General features: G+C 35.8%; 1 pseudogene; it reads right to left on the reverse strand.

Moving 5' to 3' along the window:
• The window catches only part of LOC131950769 (NADH dehydrogenase [ubiquinone] iron-sulfur protein 3, mitochondrial-like), an 18,630-nt pseudogene extending 4,986 nt beyond the window's left edge, over positions 1 to 13,644 (reverse strand).
• Between the last annotated feature and the right edge of the window lie 333 nt (positions 13,645 to 13,977).

Below are 13,977 nucleotides of genomic sequence, written 5' to 3' on the forward strand. Positions count from 1 at the left end.
ATTGGTATGATCCTTAAGAAAAGATAGAACTGGGATATTGAGAAACTGGGCATTGGTATGATCCTTAATAAAAGATAGAACTGGGATATTGAGAAACTGGGCATTCGTATGATCCTTAATAAAAGATAGAACTGGGATATTGAGAAACTGGGCATTCGTATGATCCTTAATAAAAGATAGAACTGGGATATTGAGAAACTGGGCATTGGTATGATCCTTAAGAAACGATAGAACTGGGATATTGAGAAACTGGGCATTGGTATGATCCTTAAGAAAAGATAGAACTGGGATATTGAGAAACTGGGCATTGGTATGATCCTTAATAAAAGATAGAACTGGGATATTGAGAAACTGGGCATTCGTATGATCCTTAATAAAAGATAGAACTGGGATATTGAGAAACTGGGCATTCGTATGATCCTTAATAAAAGATAGAACTGGGATATTGAGAAACTGGGCATTCGTATGATCCTTAATAAAAGATAGAACTGGGATATTGAGAAACTGGGCATTGGTATGATCCTTAAGAAACGATAGAACTGGGATATTGAGAAACTGGGCATTGGTATGATCCTTAAGAAAAGATAGAACTGGGATATTGAGAAACTGGGCATTCGTATGATCCTTAAGAAAAGATAGAACTGGGATATTGAGAAACTGGGCATTGGTATGATCCTTAAGAAAAGGTAGAACTGGGATATTGAGAAACTGGGCATTGGTATGATCCTTAAGAAACGATAGAACTGGGATATTGAGAAACTGGGCATTGGTATGATCCTTAAGAAAAGGTAGAACTGGGACGACTCCATCAGGGTAAATCATCCCTTCCAGTTCCCCGTGATGTGAGACCGCACATTTCTAAACATACTTAGGCAAATAGTCTGCTACATTTGCTTCAAAATCTGTCAGCTGCTGTCTGACAAGTGGGCTGCGACAGTGGGTTTGCTAGCTTCTGTTGTTTGAAATCTTTTGTTTTCCAATGCAATGGATGATATTTTCACAACGTTTGTTCTTGACACTGCAATGGAGCAATACGTCTACAAATTCTTATGACCATTTTCAAGGAGAGAACGAACTAGTTAGTACATCCTTGGGAAACGTTTCCTGCTTACAGAATAGAAGAGGGAAATGACCAGACAGCAAACAAACCAGAAGAAAAGAAATAAATGTTTTTTAGATAAAAAATATAGACTAGAATCAGCTGTTGAAAGCACACACATTTGTTATTGTAGTCAAGTGAAAGTATATTACCTGGGCAGGGGCTAATATCTTAATAGCTTTTGTTCTGAACTTAATTATGATATTGTAATATTGATGTACATATTGTGTGAATTAAAGTTAGTTCTATATAGAAACAAGTTAATTAAAAAGTCTAGTGACATTTAAGCGCAATTTCCTTATGTTATCTAAAAATAGCTCTGTCGTAGCGTAAATCAAGAGCAGGGTTAGTAAAACCATTGGTTAAAATACATGTTTTATTTACAATAGAGTTACATGACTAAAAACCATTGCGCGCCTAGCTACTGAACGTGATGACGCAGCCATTGAAGGTGATGGCGCAGCTATTGAACGTGATGACGCGTGTGGTGTGGTTGGATAAAAATGCCTACTAAGTCGGTCAAAATTTTAATTAATTCAAAAAACTTTTTGTGACCGAACGAAAGGATATTTTTTAAAACTTTCTTTGGCAATATTGTTCTAAATTATGGCAGGAATCGATTGGTACATGTTTCAAGTCGCTAAGTGGTCTATTTGCCGAGAAATGGGCAAAAAACTGCATTTTTTCGAGGTTTTTTGGCTTTTCCGGGAAATCCATGAAAGAAACCCGTATTTTTTTGGGCCTATGTTCATCCTCGTAACTTGCTTAACATAATTGCTTTTGGAACTAGTCCTCGATATTGCTTCGTTGAGGAGGAGATACGACTTAAAGCTGCGGACACACATACATCCATTCATTCATTCATCCATCCATTCCCAGAAATGACGAGTTAATAAACGCAATTCTCCAGAATGGAAATTGCGCTAAAAAAAAACTGGAAAAAAAAATTCTATCCATAATAGAGATGCAGAATATCGCATGTTTACACTGCGCAATTTAAATAAATTGTATACCAAAACAAATACCTTCTGTTCATTAATTGTAATTTGTCTATCTAGTACTGACTACATAGTTAAAACGCATGACAAAACACACACACACACACACACAATCACACACACACATATATAAACATATATACATATTTACGTGCTTGATAATAGGAGTGGGTGATTGAAGACTACAAAGAAGGATGTAATGCGCTTCTCACCTGTGTGTTCTCACGAGTTAAATCGTATGCATTCGTGAGCAGTTTAAATTTGGTTTGGGTGAAAATAACAATTTGTCTTGTTTCTTTTTTTTTCGTTCTTGATTCTAGGGTTGGAAGGGATTCCCTCCAACTCAATTAAGTATAACATATTATGCGCCATATAGCTTTTGTCCAACAAAGAACAAGGTAGCAGTTGTTTGATTTTGGAGTTCTCTCTAGGTGACCGGGGGTTCGAACTCGGGACTTATAGGTTTAGCAACCGTGACCTTAACCGACCCCACCACGTCAGCCTCCTACTCCTAAAACGTTACCTCGTTGTTATTTGAAACCTATGTATCCAAGTAGATCGTCCACTCTATTTCACATGCAAAACTTCCCTAACAAACCCCATATTGAAATCTGTTAATTTGTCATTGGCCTTTAAGTTTCTTTAATTCAGTGTACGTAGTGTTGATGTTAGAGTGGTAGTCGGAAGTTTTTCTAAATTGTCCTTGTAGCAAATGGTATACTCTTGAAACAAACTTAAAAAAAACGTGTAGTTAACACGGTTACTTTGACGAATGGACAATATATATATATATATATATATATATATATATATATATATATATATATATATATATATATATATATATATATATATATATATATATATATATATATATATATACACAAAATTTACCATCAAGCGTATTACAACTAAAGTTGGCCACACATCAAACAGCAAACAAACAGCTGACACGCATGAGTTATTTCTCCAGTTTCATCTAGAAATCATTAAATCATCGATCAGTAGTAAACTATCCTCCACCTCCCCCTACATTCCCCACACACCCCTCCCCCACCCTTTGATACCCCTCACGATAAGCGTTCGAATCCAAGGCGCTAATGGCGCTCGTCAAAAGATCCAGCGCGCAGATCTGGGAACGGAAGACGTAATGCGCTCAGCTCGTAAATTTGAAAGCCTCTTTTTGGACTGTACGAGCGGCGAAAAAAATAATAATTAAATGCCGCATAGCAAATGGTGTTAATCAATAAGTTGTCATTGGCGCTGAGGGGATAGTCAATATTACACTGAGGGAGATGGTGGTCTCTATTAGATTATACAAATCCCAAAGCTTATAAACTGACAAATTTGTTTGTTAATATTCTTTATATATTCAGTTTTTATAGTCTTTTAAAACTTAAAATTCAGACGGAATTGTGAAAGAATAAATGTAATATTTTATCATGAATTTTTTTATATAAATATATAGTCACCAGCACAAGTTATACACCACTGAATACATTAAGTCATCTGTCCCAGTCATATAGCACTGAATATTTTAAGCCACCCACATCAGCATACACCACTGAATATATCAAGTCACATGCACACGTATTTTACCATTGAATATTTTAAATCACCAACACATACCACATAATATAAAAATTCACCAATGCAGCCATATAACACATAAAATAAAATCCACCAACGCATGCATATACCACAAAATATAAAAATTCACCAGCACATGCTTATACCCCAGAACGCAAAAATTCACCAACTCAGGCATATAACAATTAATTTATCAATCTAGAAAGCCCGTGTGACTATATTTTTGTCAATGAATATACTTCGCACCCGTTCAACTCACACTTCAACTACATCAAAAAAAGTATGCTTATTCTAGATAATCAATAAAAGATAATCACCCACCATAATCGATATGAAATAAGTTGCAAATACCATTATCATTTAAACCGACCAAAACCATTTTAAATAGACACACCAAGACCTTGCCATAAAAGCAGTATCCTCTTTTTACTAAATACAAAGGTTATCCTTTTATGTTTTTGGATAACTCTTTAAATATACGTACATTTTTAATTATCAAAATCAAGGTATACTTGAGTGAATTAATCTATGACGTCTATCACAGCTTATAATATAACATTATAAGTAATTCATAAACTCGTCTTACACTGGAGTGAAGACTATCATTTAGACAAATCTCATGTAATTTTGTTTATCTCATAGTAATGATGTATTCGTACACCCTATGAACTTTTCATTTAACAATTCCAATACATGTCATAGGTTTAGCAGATAAGGCAATACTAGACGAATTCTTTCAGCCCTCTAATGAGAGGGATGTTATGAAAACATCTCCGATTTACTAAGTATAATACCTATTTCGTGTACTCCGCAGAAGATTTTATCAATCCTATCTCTCTTTTCACTTTTAGGGAGGAAAAAATGAAAATTCTCTTAATTTAAATGTTTATTTATTTCAAAATTATTGAAATTGGCGCTTAAAACACTATTGACCGCCACAAGTTGTTAATGATTGTAAAATCTAGATTTGAATTTTAAACCAAACAGTGACTATACCGATCAGAAAATCGTTAGCATCGAAGCCTCGAATGTAGGCCAAAATGTCGGTAGATATGAGTTAATACATTTTTTACATTTTAACGTAAGTGTATTATAAAAGTACTCACATTTTATATTGAGAGACAATAAGCATTGGAATGTCAAAAACCTAATTTTAGTAAATTTACACTTCATGTATGCATTTTAAAAACCGAGTTAAGCATACGTTTTAACATTTAACACATGAGTTAATGGTTTTTGGGTAGACTATGTGAATAAGAATATGTGGCTTATAATTAAATTTAATAAAACAAACATATTAACGGAGAATTGTATGTACTTAAATATAACTGAAAATAATAACTTTAGTTCTGAATGTTTAGAAAGACAAAATTAAATTGTCAAATAAATCGCATTTTAAAAAGATATCAAACTGTTTTTCATACGTGTGTTATAACTAATTATAATCATAACTTTAAAAAATCATCTTTTTTTTTCAACTCCTGATTTAAAATGCAAAATAAAAAATCATACTTTTCCTAAATAAATTTTGCTAAAATTAAATTTAAAATGTCGGCCATAAAATTGCCAGTTTAAAACAACAACATGTAAAAAAAAATACACCTACTTCTTGTATCCAAGTATAAGTTGGTAATTATTTACTAATAATAATTAGAGCATGTATATTATTTGCTAACACTAATTAGCACATTTCACGTGCGAACAGCTAATGAGGAAACTGGAATCAAGAACAACAACTCCAAGAACTTGTTGGACGCTGACGAATGACGTAGTACGATTATGCTAATTTATTCCGTTTCCGACTGTGCTGTGATGATCCGGAAGCAAAATGCAAAACTCACGGCAAGAGCCGGCACCCATCATGCCTGACATCTGATATACATTGCCGGTAAAAAAAAAACCAAAAAAATAACTAAAAAAAAAAAAAACAACAATGATGAAACTTAAAAGCGAATACCCAAAACGAGTCACCGATAAAAAAAATCCACAAAGAGTAAAATTTCACAAAATGTAAAACTTTACAAAAAAGTAAACATTCACCAATGATTCCTCCAGCACAAGAATGTCATCTTTTAGGTAGCAGAGAAAATTTCAGAGCGCCTCCTATTAAACGATACACGTGTTTAAAGCAAAGTCTGAACATCGCCGGAATATGCCGTGAAACAGACGCACGGAACAACACCTCCCCCCTCCCCCCACCACCTCCCGTCGCCGATACTTAAAACGAGTCGAACACAATGTTGATTCAATTAACACGGCTTGCTGATCTGTAGATCGATAATGTCCCGCTTCGATCCCTTTATTTTATGTAATGATCACCGTCCGGCTAATACGGAACCGCAGAACAAGCGGTACTTAGGCCGATTTGTTTAACTCACTCGAACTTGATTCTGAAAAACAAATATTTGTTTAAATAACTCGAACTTCATTCTGAAAAACAAATATTTGTTTAACTAACTCGAATTTGATTCTGAAAAACAAATATTTGTTTAACTCACTCGAATTTAGTTGTGAAAAACAAATATTTGTTTAACTAACTCGAATTTAATTCTGAAAAACAAATATTTGTTTAAATAACTCGGACTTGATTCTGAAAGTTTAACTAACTATAAATTTGAAAACTCTATACATATATTTAACTGATTCTCTAGAGTCTAGAGTTCTCATTTTGATTCTTTAGAAAATGAACTGAAAATGGAATGACTAAAAATATATTTAGCTCTAAAACTAACTAAAAATATTGAATCTTAAACTGACTAATCAAACACATATTTAACTGATCATTTCTTTACACGTTAACAAATATTGATAGAAAACCCATTCAACTCTAAATTAAATAGGTGTTAACCAGTAACTTATATTACTTTAGCTACAACTGTTCTTAAGTGTGGTTTATATATTCCTTATAACATTTCTTCATATTTTAATGCTGTAATATAAAACTAATTAATTACACCGTTATGATTACAAACACATTATTTTCTTTAATTTTTAAATTTAAGATTTAAAAATTAATGTTTCAAGATTAAATCTTTACACTAACATGATAAATAACAGCTATTTCTACGGACATAAATCACATTTTAAGGTATTTCTAATATAACTTTAATTATAATTTGTGATACAAATTTTAGAAATAAAAACCATGCAAAAGAAAATAGTGTATCATTTTTCGGGTATAGTATACTAAAAAAATCATTTAATTAACGAAAAAAATTAATGTTAAGTATCTATTCAACAATACTTTATTGTATACACACAGAACTGTTAAGTGGGGGTGGGGGGGTGGGGGGTGGAGGGAGCGGGGTGGCTATAATTAGTAGACACTCATACAATACCCCCCAACACACACACACACACACACGCACACACACATCCTGTTAATTCACACAAACGGTAATTTAATTAATTCAACTGTGCCGGGTAATTTTACCCCCCGTTTTTCAATTTCCTTCTAGGATCAGGTATCTAAACACTGCATTGACGGGTGTTGGGTTTAATCAAGACAATTAGTGTATGGTTCTGTCCAACCCACTTAGAATGTGGTTGTCTTTTAGCTAGTTCAGACTTGGCTCTAAAATCCACTTATAAAATGGTTATCATTTAAATAGTTATACAATAACCACTTATAAAATGGTTTTCGTTTAAATAGTTATATAATATCCACTTATAAAATGGATATAGTTTAAAAGTTATATAATATCCACTTATAAAAATGGATATAGTTTAAATAGTTATATAATAACCTAATAAAAGGGTGGTTCTAGTTTATGTGTTTATGTAAGTGGCTATGTGGTAACCTTATAGAATGTGGTTGACTTTTAGTTATTTTAAATATGGTTGTATATACCCACTTTAACTATGGTTTTTGTTTATGTGTTATGTATGTGGCTATGTAAAAATCTCTTAGAATGTGGCTATGACTAACCACTTGGGGTATGGTTATGGTGTAACCCATATAATGTGGTTATATATTTAAATGTGGTTGCGTTTTAACCACACATGTTTGTTTTTGTTTATTTAAATATTTTAAACCACTTGTAGAATGATTGTACTTTAAGCGATTGATGTATGTTATTGACTTTAATCCACTTTTAACCGGTTAAGCTGATAACCACTTTAACCACACTTTAATACCTTTTTCAATACAATTAAAGAATAAATAAACACAGAAGCTAATTGAGTTCAACTTACTTGCTAGTACGAAATCAAGGTATGCCTGCACACGATAGATAAATACTCCGGTAAAAAATGCGAACAATTCTCAACTACATCACATGTGTATTTTAAAAACAAAATCAGTTCACATGCTACAAGTTTAATATCCCCGGTCCACGGGCATACGACACCAACCCGCCATCCCGGTAGTTAGGATGAAACAAATAAATACATTAGCCACTGGGCCCTTTCGTCAGGAGGGAAGAGCCTATGATAGGCACACACACACGGGCTAGGGGACGTAACAACACAACCACACATGAAAGCCCTCGGTGTGACACGCAGGGCTGTCTCTCGCCATTCTCATTACGTACGTGTAGTGGATAGCTTCCCTTGGCCCGCAAAAAGTTTTAAATAAGGGGGGGGGGAAGAGAGGAGAGGGGGGGGGGGGTAGTTTATTAATAAGGGAAGTGGAAGGATATAAAAAGTTAATAAAACCGATATAAAAATATAAATAGTCTATGCACGCATTAAGAATAATTAATAGAATAGTTAATTGAAAAAAAATTACCTACCGATTTATAAAGCATTAAATCCGAAGAATAAAATCGAACTTCTCCCCCTTCGATATGTGTTGCACACTTGTGTTCAACTCGGATGGAAACCTACTGTTTTTAATCCCTCACGAGTCGCTACCGATTTCTCTCCATCTCGCTATCTCAACCAGGATCGTTCCCTCATTTTTTTTACCCTCGCCTCCCCCTCCCACTTCTATCTTATCCTCCACATATTCGTCAAATTTCTTCTTTTTTTTTCTTTTTTCCTATCTACATTGTGAAAACAACATTAAAAACGTGGAATGTAGGGTTTATTCGGTATTAATTTAAAGAAAAAAATAAAATAAAATGTAAAAAAAAAATGAAAATAACTGACAGAAATAAGGAAATAAAAGTTTGCTAAGGGGAGGGAAGAGGGGCGTTGGTGTCTTGTCACTGCAAGGGGGATCACCCGAGCGCTAATATAAAGCGAGTTTCTATTGGCTGGCCGTGGATTCTTCCTCGGGGCACTGACGAAGGGAAATAACGCAGGGGACGAGGGGTTAGCGAGGGCCCGCCTTTTGCGTTTCGTGGCCAGTTCCTCACAAACGTGATGGATGTAGGCCTACCTACAAGTACAAAACAGGTACATTCCTGGCATAGGCGAACTGGTAGCTGGACCCCCCCCCCCCCCCCCCTCCCAGTTTACTCCGTTCCTGAACAAACAACTTTAAAAAAAAACACTACTCAACTAAATTAGAAGTTTAATTAGATCTTACACAATATCATTTCACTTATTTCTAAATGAGCATTCTTGTGTTTTTGACATATATTAAATTAATCATACGTCATTTTGCCTGATTCGTGGCCTTGCGCAATAGAGTGACCCCAATGGCGAGATAATTCCAGCGAGTTAGTCAGGTTTAGTGATTGACTGATTTATAACGATAGTTAGGGTTAGTGGTACACCGATCTAACTAGCGGTGGTTAAGGTTAGTTGTAGGCTGATCCAAGTAGCGGTGGTTATGGTTAGCGGTAGACTGATCTAATTGTTGCAGTGGTTGCTCCGTATTAAAAGTCAGACAGAACGTAATACGGCATCGTGTCTAGCCTTCTTCAAGCGGTATGGCTGCTGGGGTTAGGGTTGTGAATCCAGTCAGCAATTAAAGAAGGGATACATGTTTCTTTTATCACTTTTAGCTAGTTCTAGAGCTGGAGTTAGGGTTAGAGTTAGGGTTATGGTTATAATTAGGGCTAGGGTTAGGGTTAGGGTTAGGGTTAGGGTTAGGGCTATGGCTATGGCTATGGCTATGGCTATGGCTATGGCTATGGCTATGGCTATGGCTATGGCTATGGCTATGGCTATGGCTATGGCTATGGCTATGGCTATGGCTATGGCTATGGCTATGGCTATGGCTATGGCTATGGCTATGGCTATGGCTATGGCTATGGCTATGGCTATGGCTATGGCTATGGCTTTGGCTATGGCTATGGCTATGGCTATGGCTATGGCTATGGCTATGGCTATGGCTATGGCTATGGCTATGGCTATGGCTATGGCTATGGCTATGGCTATGGCTATGGCTATGGCTATGGCTATGGCTATGGCTATGGCTATGGCTATGGCTATGGCTATGGCTATGGCTATGGCTATGGCTATGGCTATGGCTATGGCTATGGCTATGGCTATGGCTATGGCTATGGCTATGGCTATGGCTATGGCTATGGCTATGGCTATGGCTATGGCTATGGCTATGGCTATGGCTATGGCTATGGCTATGGCTATGGCTATGGCTATGGCTATGGCTATGGCTATGGCTATGGCTATGGCTATGGCTATGGCTATGGCTATGGCTATGGCTATGGCTATGGCTATGGCTATGGCTATGGCTATGGCTATGGCTATGGCTATGGCTATGGCCATGGCCATGGCCATGGCTATGGCTATGGCTATGGCTATGGCTATGGCTATGGCTATGGCTATGGCTATGGCTATGGCTATGGCTATGGCTATGGCTATGATGGCTATGGCTATGGCTATGGCTTGGGCTAGTGTTAGGCCTGGGTTAAAGCTTAGTAGGCTGCCTTTAATTAGCCTTTTAGCTAATGATGTGGATCTCGTAGAAAACCTACACAGATAAAATGTCGCCAAAAATGTACAAAAAGTATTTGGCGATTTTTAAAAATGTTTGTCGTATAATGAATACAAGACAGAATCTATCTATATATAATTCTCTTCTGGGATCAGTTAGAAAACAAGCTGCAAGCGCGCCTTTGCAGTCCCCTCTCTTCCTCTCTATCACTATCACTTCCACCCCCACCCCACCCCCACATGATCTGGTGAGCGGTGTTCACTCTGTTTACATTTTACAATCATAGAGACGGGTTTGGTGACGGCTATTAGGGGCAGATAATTTAGTTTGAAACGATTTTAAACTTAGAGGAGGTAACTAAGAGGAGGCTGCTTTCACGGGGGGGGGGGGGGGGTGTAGGGTCGGGGTTAGGGGAAAGGAGGGGGGTTAGTGTTTTAAAGCAAATATTTTCAGTGGCAGCATTGGTACTGTCGAATTCACAAATTATGAATTACTGAAAATAGAAAATAAATCAACTAAATAGCGGCGTATGATACGCCGCGGGTCGGCTCGTGTATTGTAATAGTGCAAAAAAAAAATCATTATCAAGGAAGATAACTCCGCTATTTTTTTGCGTGCTTTTTATTTGTGTGTATGCCCGTCATCACATACTATAATGTTACAATGTCTTTCAAATTAAATGACTAATATATTCTAATATGAGAAATGAGTTTAATTCGCGTAAGAATAATTGTGGCGTAACAGTCTACTTATAAACACAACACACAGTTTACCAACTTAAGGTCAGTCATTTGATTTGAATGTTTGTGTGTGAGTAGGTTCAAGTACTTAAAAAAATCAGGCTTTGCTTCAAAAATATGTCAATAAATCTTGGAGTAATAGTATAATTTTAGAATAATCATTTTAGTTGTATCAAATTAGCCGACACTTGATATGCATCCAAAACAGATTGAGCAACGATGCATCACAGTAACGAATGACTATTTGAATATTGATTTCAAAACATCTACGTGCTCCAATACCACCAAATGTACCCAACTTTTTTAGCCATTGACACACGTATTCCTCTTAAACCTGAGTTTAAGAAGAGAGCTGCTACAGTTTTAACCACTAAAGTTGGACGTTCTTGTGCAACACTAAAACAAAATACAACTTTATAAAATACAAAATTCGAGATCGTTACAAAAAACAACAACAAAAAACAAGTTTACCCCTGACAATATCCACCCTCTACACTCAGATCAGGCGTTACACTTTCTGAAATTCATGATTCCATTAAAATTCTTTAAAGACTGACGCAACTATAATGCTATACCATTGGCATCGAGTAGTCAAAGTATTCAAGGACCCAGTCATGCACTTATCATCCTGGCAGTTTAGTCAGGAGACAGCAGTGTAGGTTTAGGTGTAGATATAGGTGCGCAATATTGAAGGTTTGAGCAGTGTAGGATTAGGTGTAGATATAGGTGCGCAATATTGAAGGTTTGAGCAGTGTAGGATTAGGTGTAGATATAGGTGCGCAATATTGAAGGTTTGAGCAGTGTAGGATTAGATGTAGATATAGGTGCGCAATATTGAAGGTTTGAGCAGTGTAGGATTAGGTGTAGATATAGGTGCGCAATATTGAAGGTTTGAGCAGTGTAGGTTTAGGTGTAGACGTGAGTCCGGAATATTGAAGGTTTGAGCAGTGTAGGTTTAGGTGTAGATATAGGTGCGCAATATTGAAGATTTGAGCAGTGTAGGTTTAGGTGTAGATATAGGTGCGCAATATTGAAGATTTGAGCAGTGTAGGTTTAGGTGTAGATATAGGTGCGCAATATTGAAGATTTGAGCAGTGTAGGTTTAGGTATATGAGTGCACAATATTGAAGGTTTGAGCAGTGTAGGTTTAGGTGTAGATATAGGTGCGCAATATTGAAGGTTTGAGCAGTGTAGGTTTAGATGTAGATATAGGTGCGCAATATTGAAGGTTTGAACAGTGTAGGTTTAGGTGTAGAAATAGGTGCGCAATATTGAAGGTTTGAGCAGTGTAGGTTTAGGTGTAGATATAGGTGCGCAATATTGAAGGTTTGAGCAGTGTAGGTTTAGGTGTAGATCTAGGTGCGCAATATTGAAGGTTTGAACAGTGTAGGTTTAGGTGTAGAAATAGGTGCGCAATATTGAAGGTTTGAGCAGTGTAGGTTTAGGTGTAGATATAGGTGCGCAATATTGAAGGTTTGCCTCGGATATCTGAAGGGGTCTCTAAGCTTCTCTAAGTTTCTGGTTATTCCACATACTCACACACAGACAACATTGCACAACTATGTTTTTCAGACACAAGGAGGTATAAAATGTCGAATTTTTGTACGATTACAATACTTCCTTTACACCCCGAGAAAGTAATTTTTTTTTTCAAGGTAAACATGTTTATTTATTAAGAAAACTTGGCAAAGCTAGCTGTCGGAAAAAAGAATTACAACTCAAACTAATAAATTGTAAGAACGTTATTATGAAACATGCTGAGGATTCTTTTATGTTTGCTTGAAATGTATGTGTGCTAAAATGTAAAAAAAAATAATTTTTTTTTATATTTTTAATCAGTTAATCACGTTTAAGTACCGTTGGTTAATAAATTGTAGAAGCAGCGGGTAGCTAAGCCTTGGACTAAAAAAAACCCAGAGAGACTCCCATTGGAAGAAAAAAAAGGTAACCTTTTTTTTTGTAATTTACATCCAACTTTATTAATCAGAACATGTTCTGTTAATATAAAATGCACAGTTAACAATAGTCTCATCTATATCACACTCTGATATAAAGCTGTCACTCTGATGGTAAAGCTGTCAATTTGATTTTACTCTTATCATGTAAAAGGTACTTCAAAAATATTACTGCTGGCAATGTAGTATTGTAATAATAATATAATTGGTAGAAACTGTTCATAAACCACAGAATACTTTATTTTCCAGATGGTTGGACTTGCTGTTGCATCTTTTTCATGGTTGCTTCATCTTGCAGGGAAAGTGCAGTTAGTTTTTTTCCTATCCTATCATGCACTTCAAGATATTTGGCTACACATCTGTCAATACAGACAGCTTCACCTTTTGAAAGCTCAGGATCTTTGTATTTAGCTGGAATACACTTCCTTTGGCATGCTTGTGTCAATCTGTTGTACATATCAACCATCATTTCCATTCCTAATTCATTGACAAATTTTAATGGGGCATCGCTCAGTTCAGGTTGACTCCTTATTAAAGTTTTATTCTATCCTTATTTTTTTTTTTTGCCTCAGACACGTATTATTTATATAAATTTATAGCGTCAGTTGTGTGTTCGCTTTATTTCTTTTTTTTTTTTTTTTTGATAATAAAACTTTATTTCTGAAATTATTTACATCAACATCAACATAACATTGCACACATATTTGTTAAGGAGAACATCAGTTGCATACATTTCTACAAAACGTGGGATTCAACATTCAAGTTCGCTTTAGTATTATTTTTAGCGCAATTTCCATTCTGGAGAATT

Source organism: Physella acuta, unplaced genomic scaffold (genome assembly GCF_028476545.2).
Source record: "Physella acuta isolate Inbredline_101_S28 unplaced genomic scaffold, ASM2847654v3 ptg000778l, whole genome shotgun sequence".
NCBI classification, from domain to species: domain Eukaryota; kingdom Metazoa; phylum Mollusca; class Gastropoda; family Physidae; genus Physella; species Physella acuta.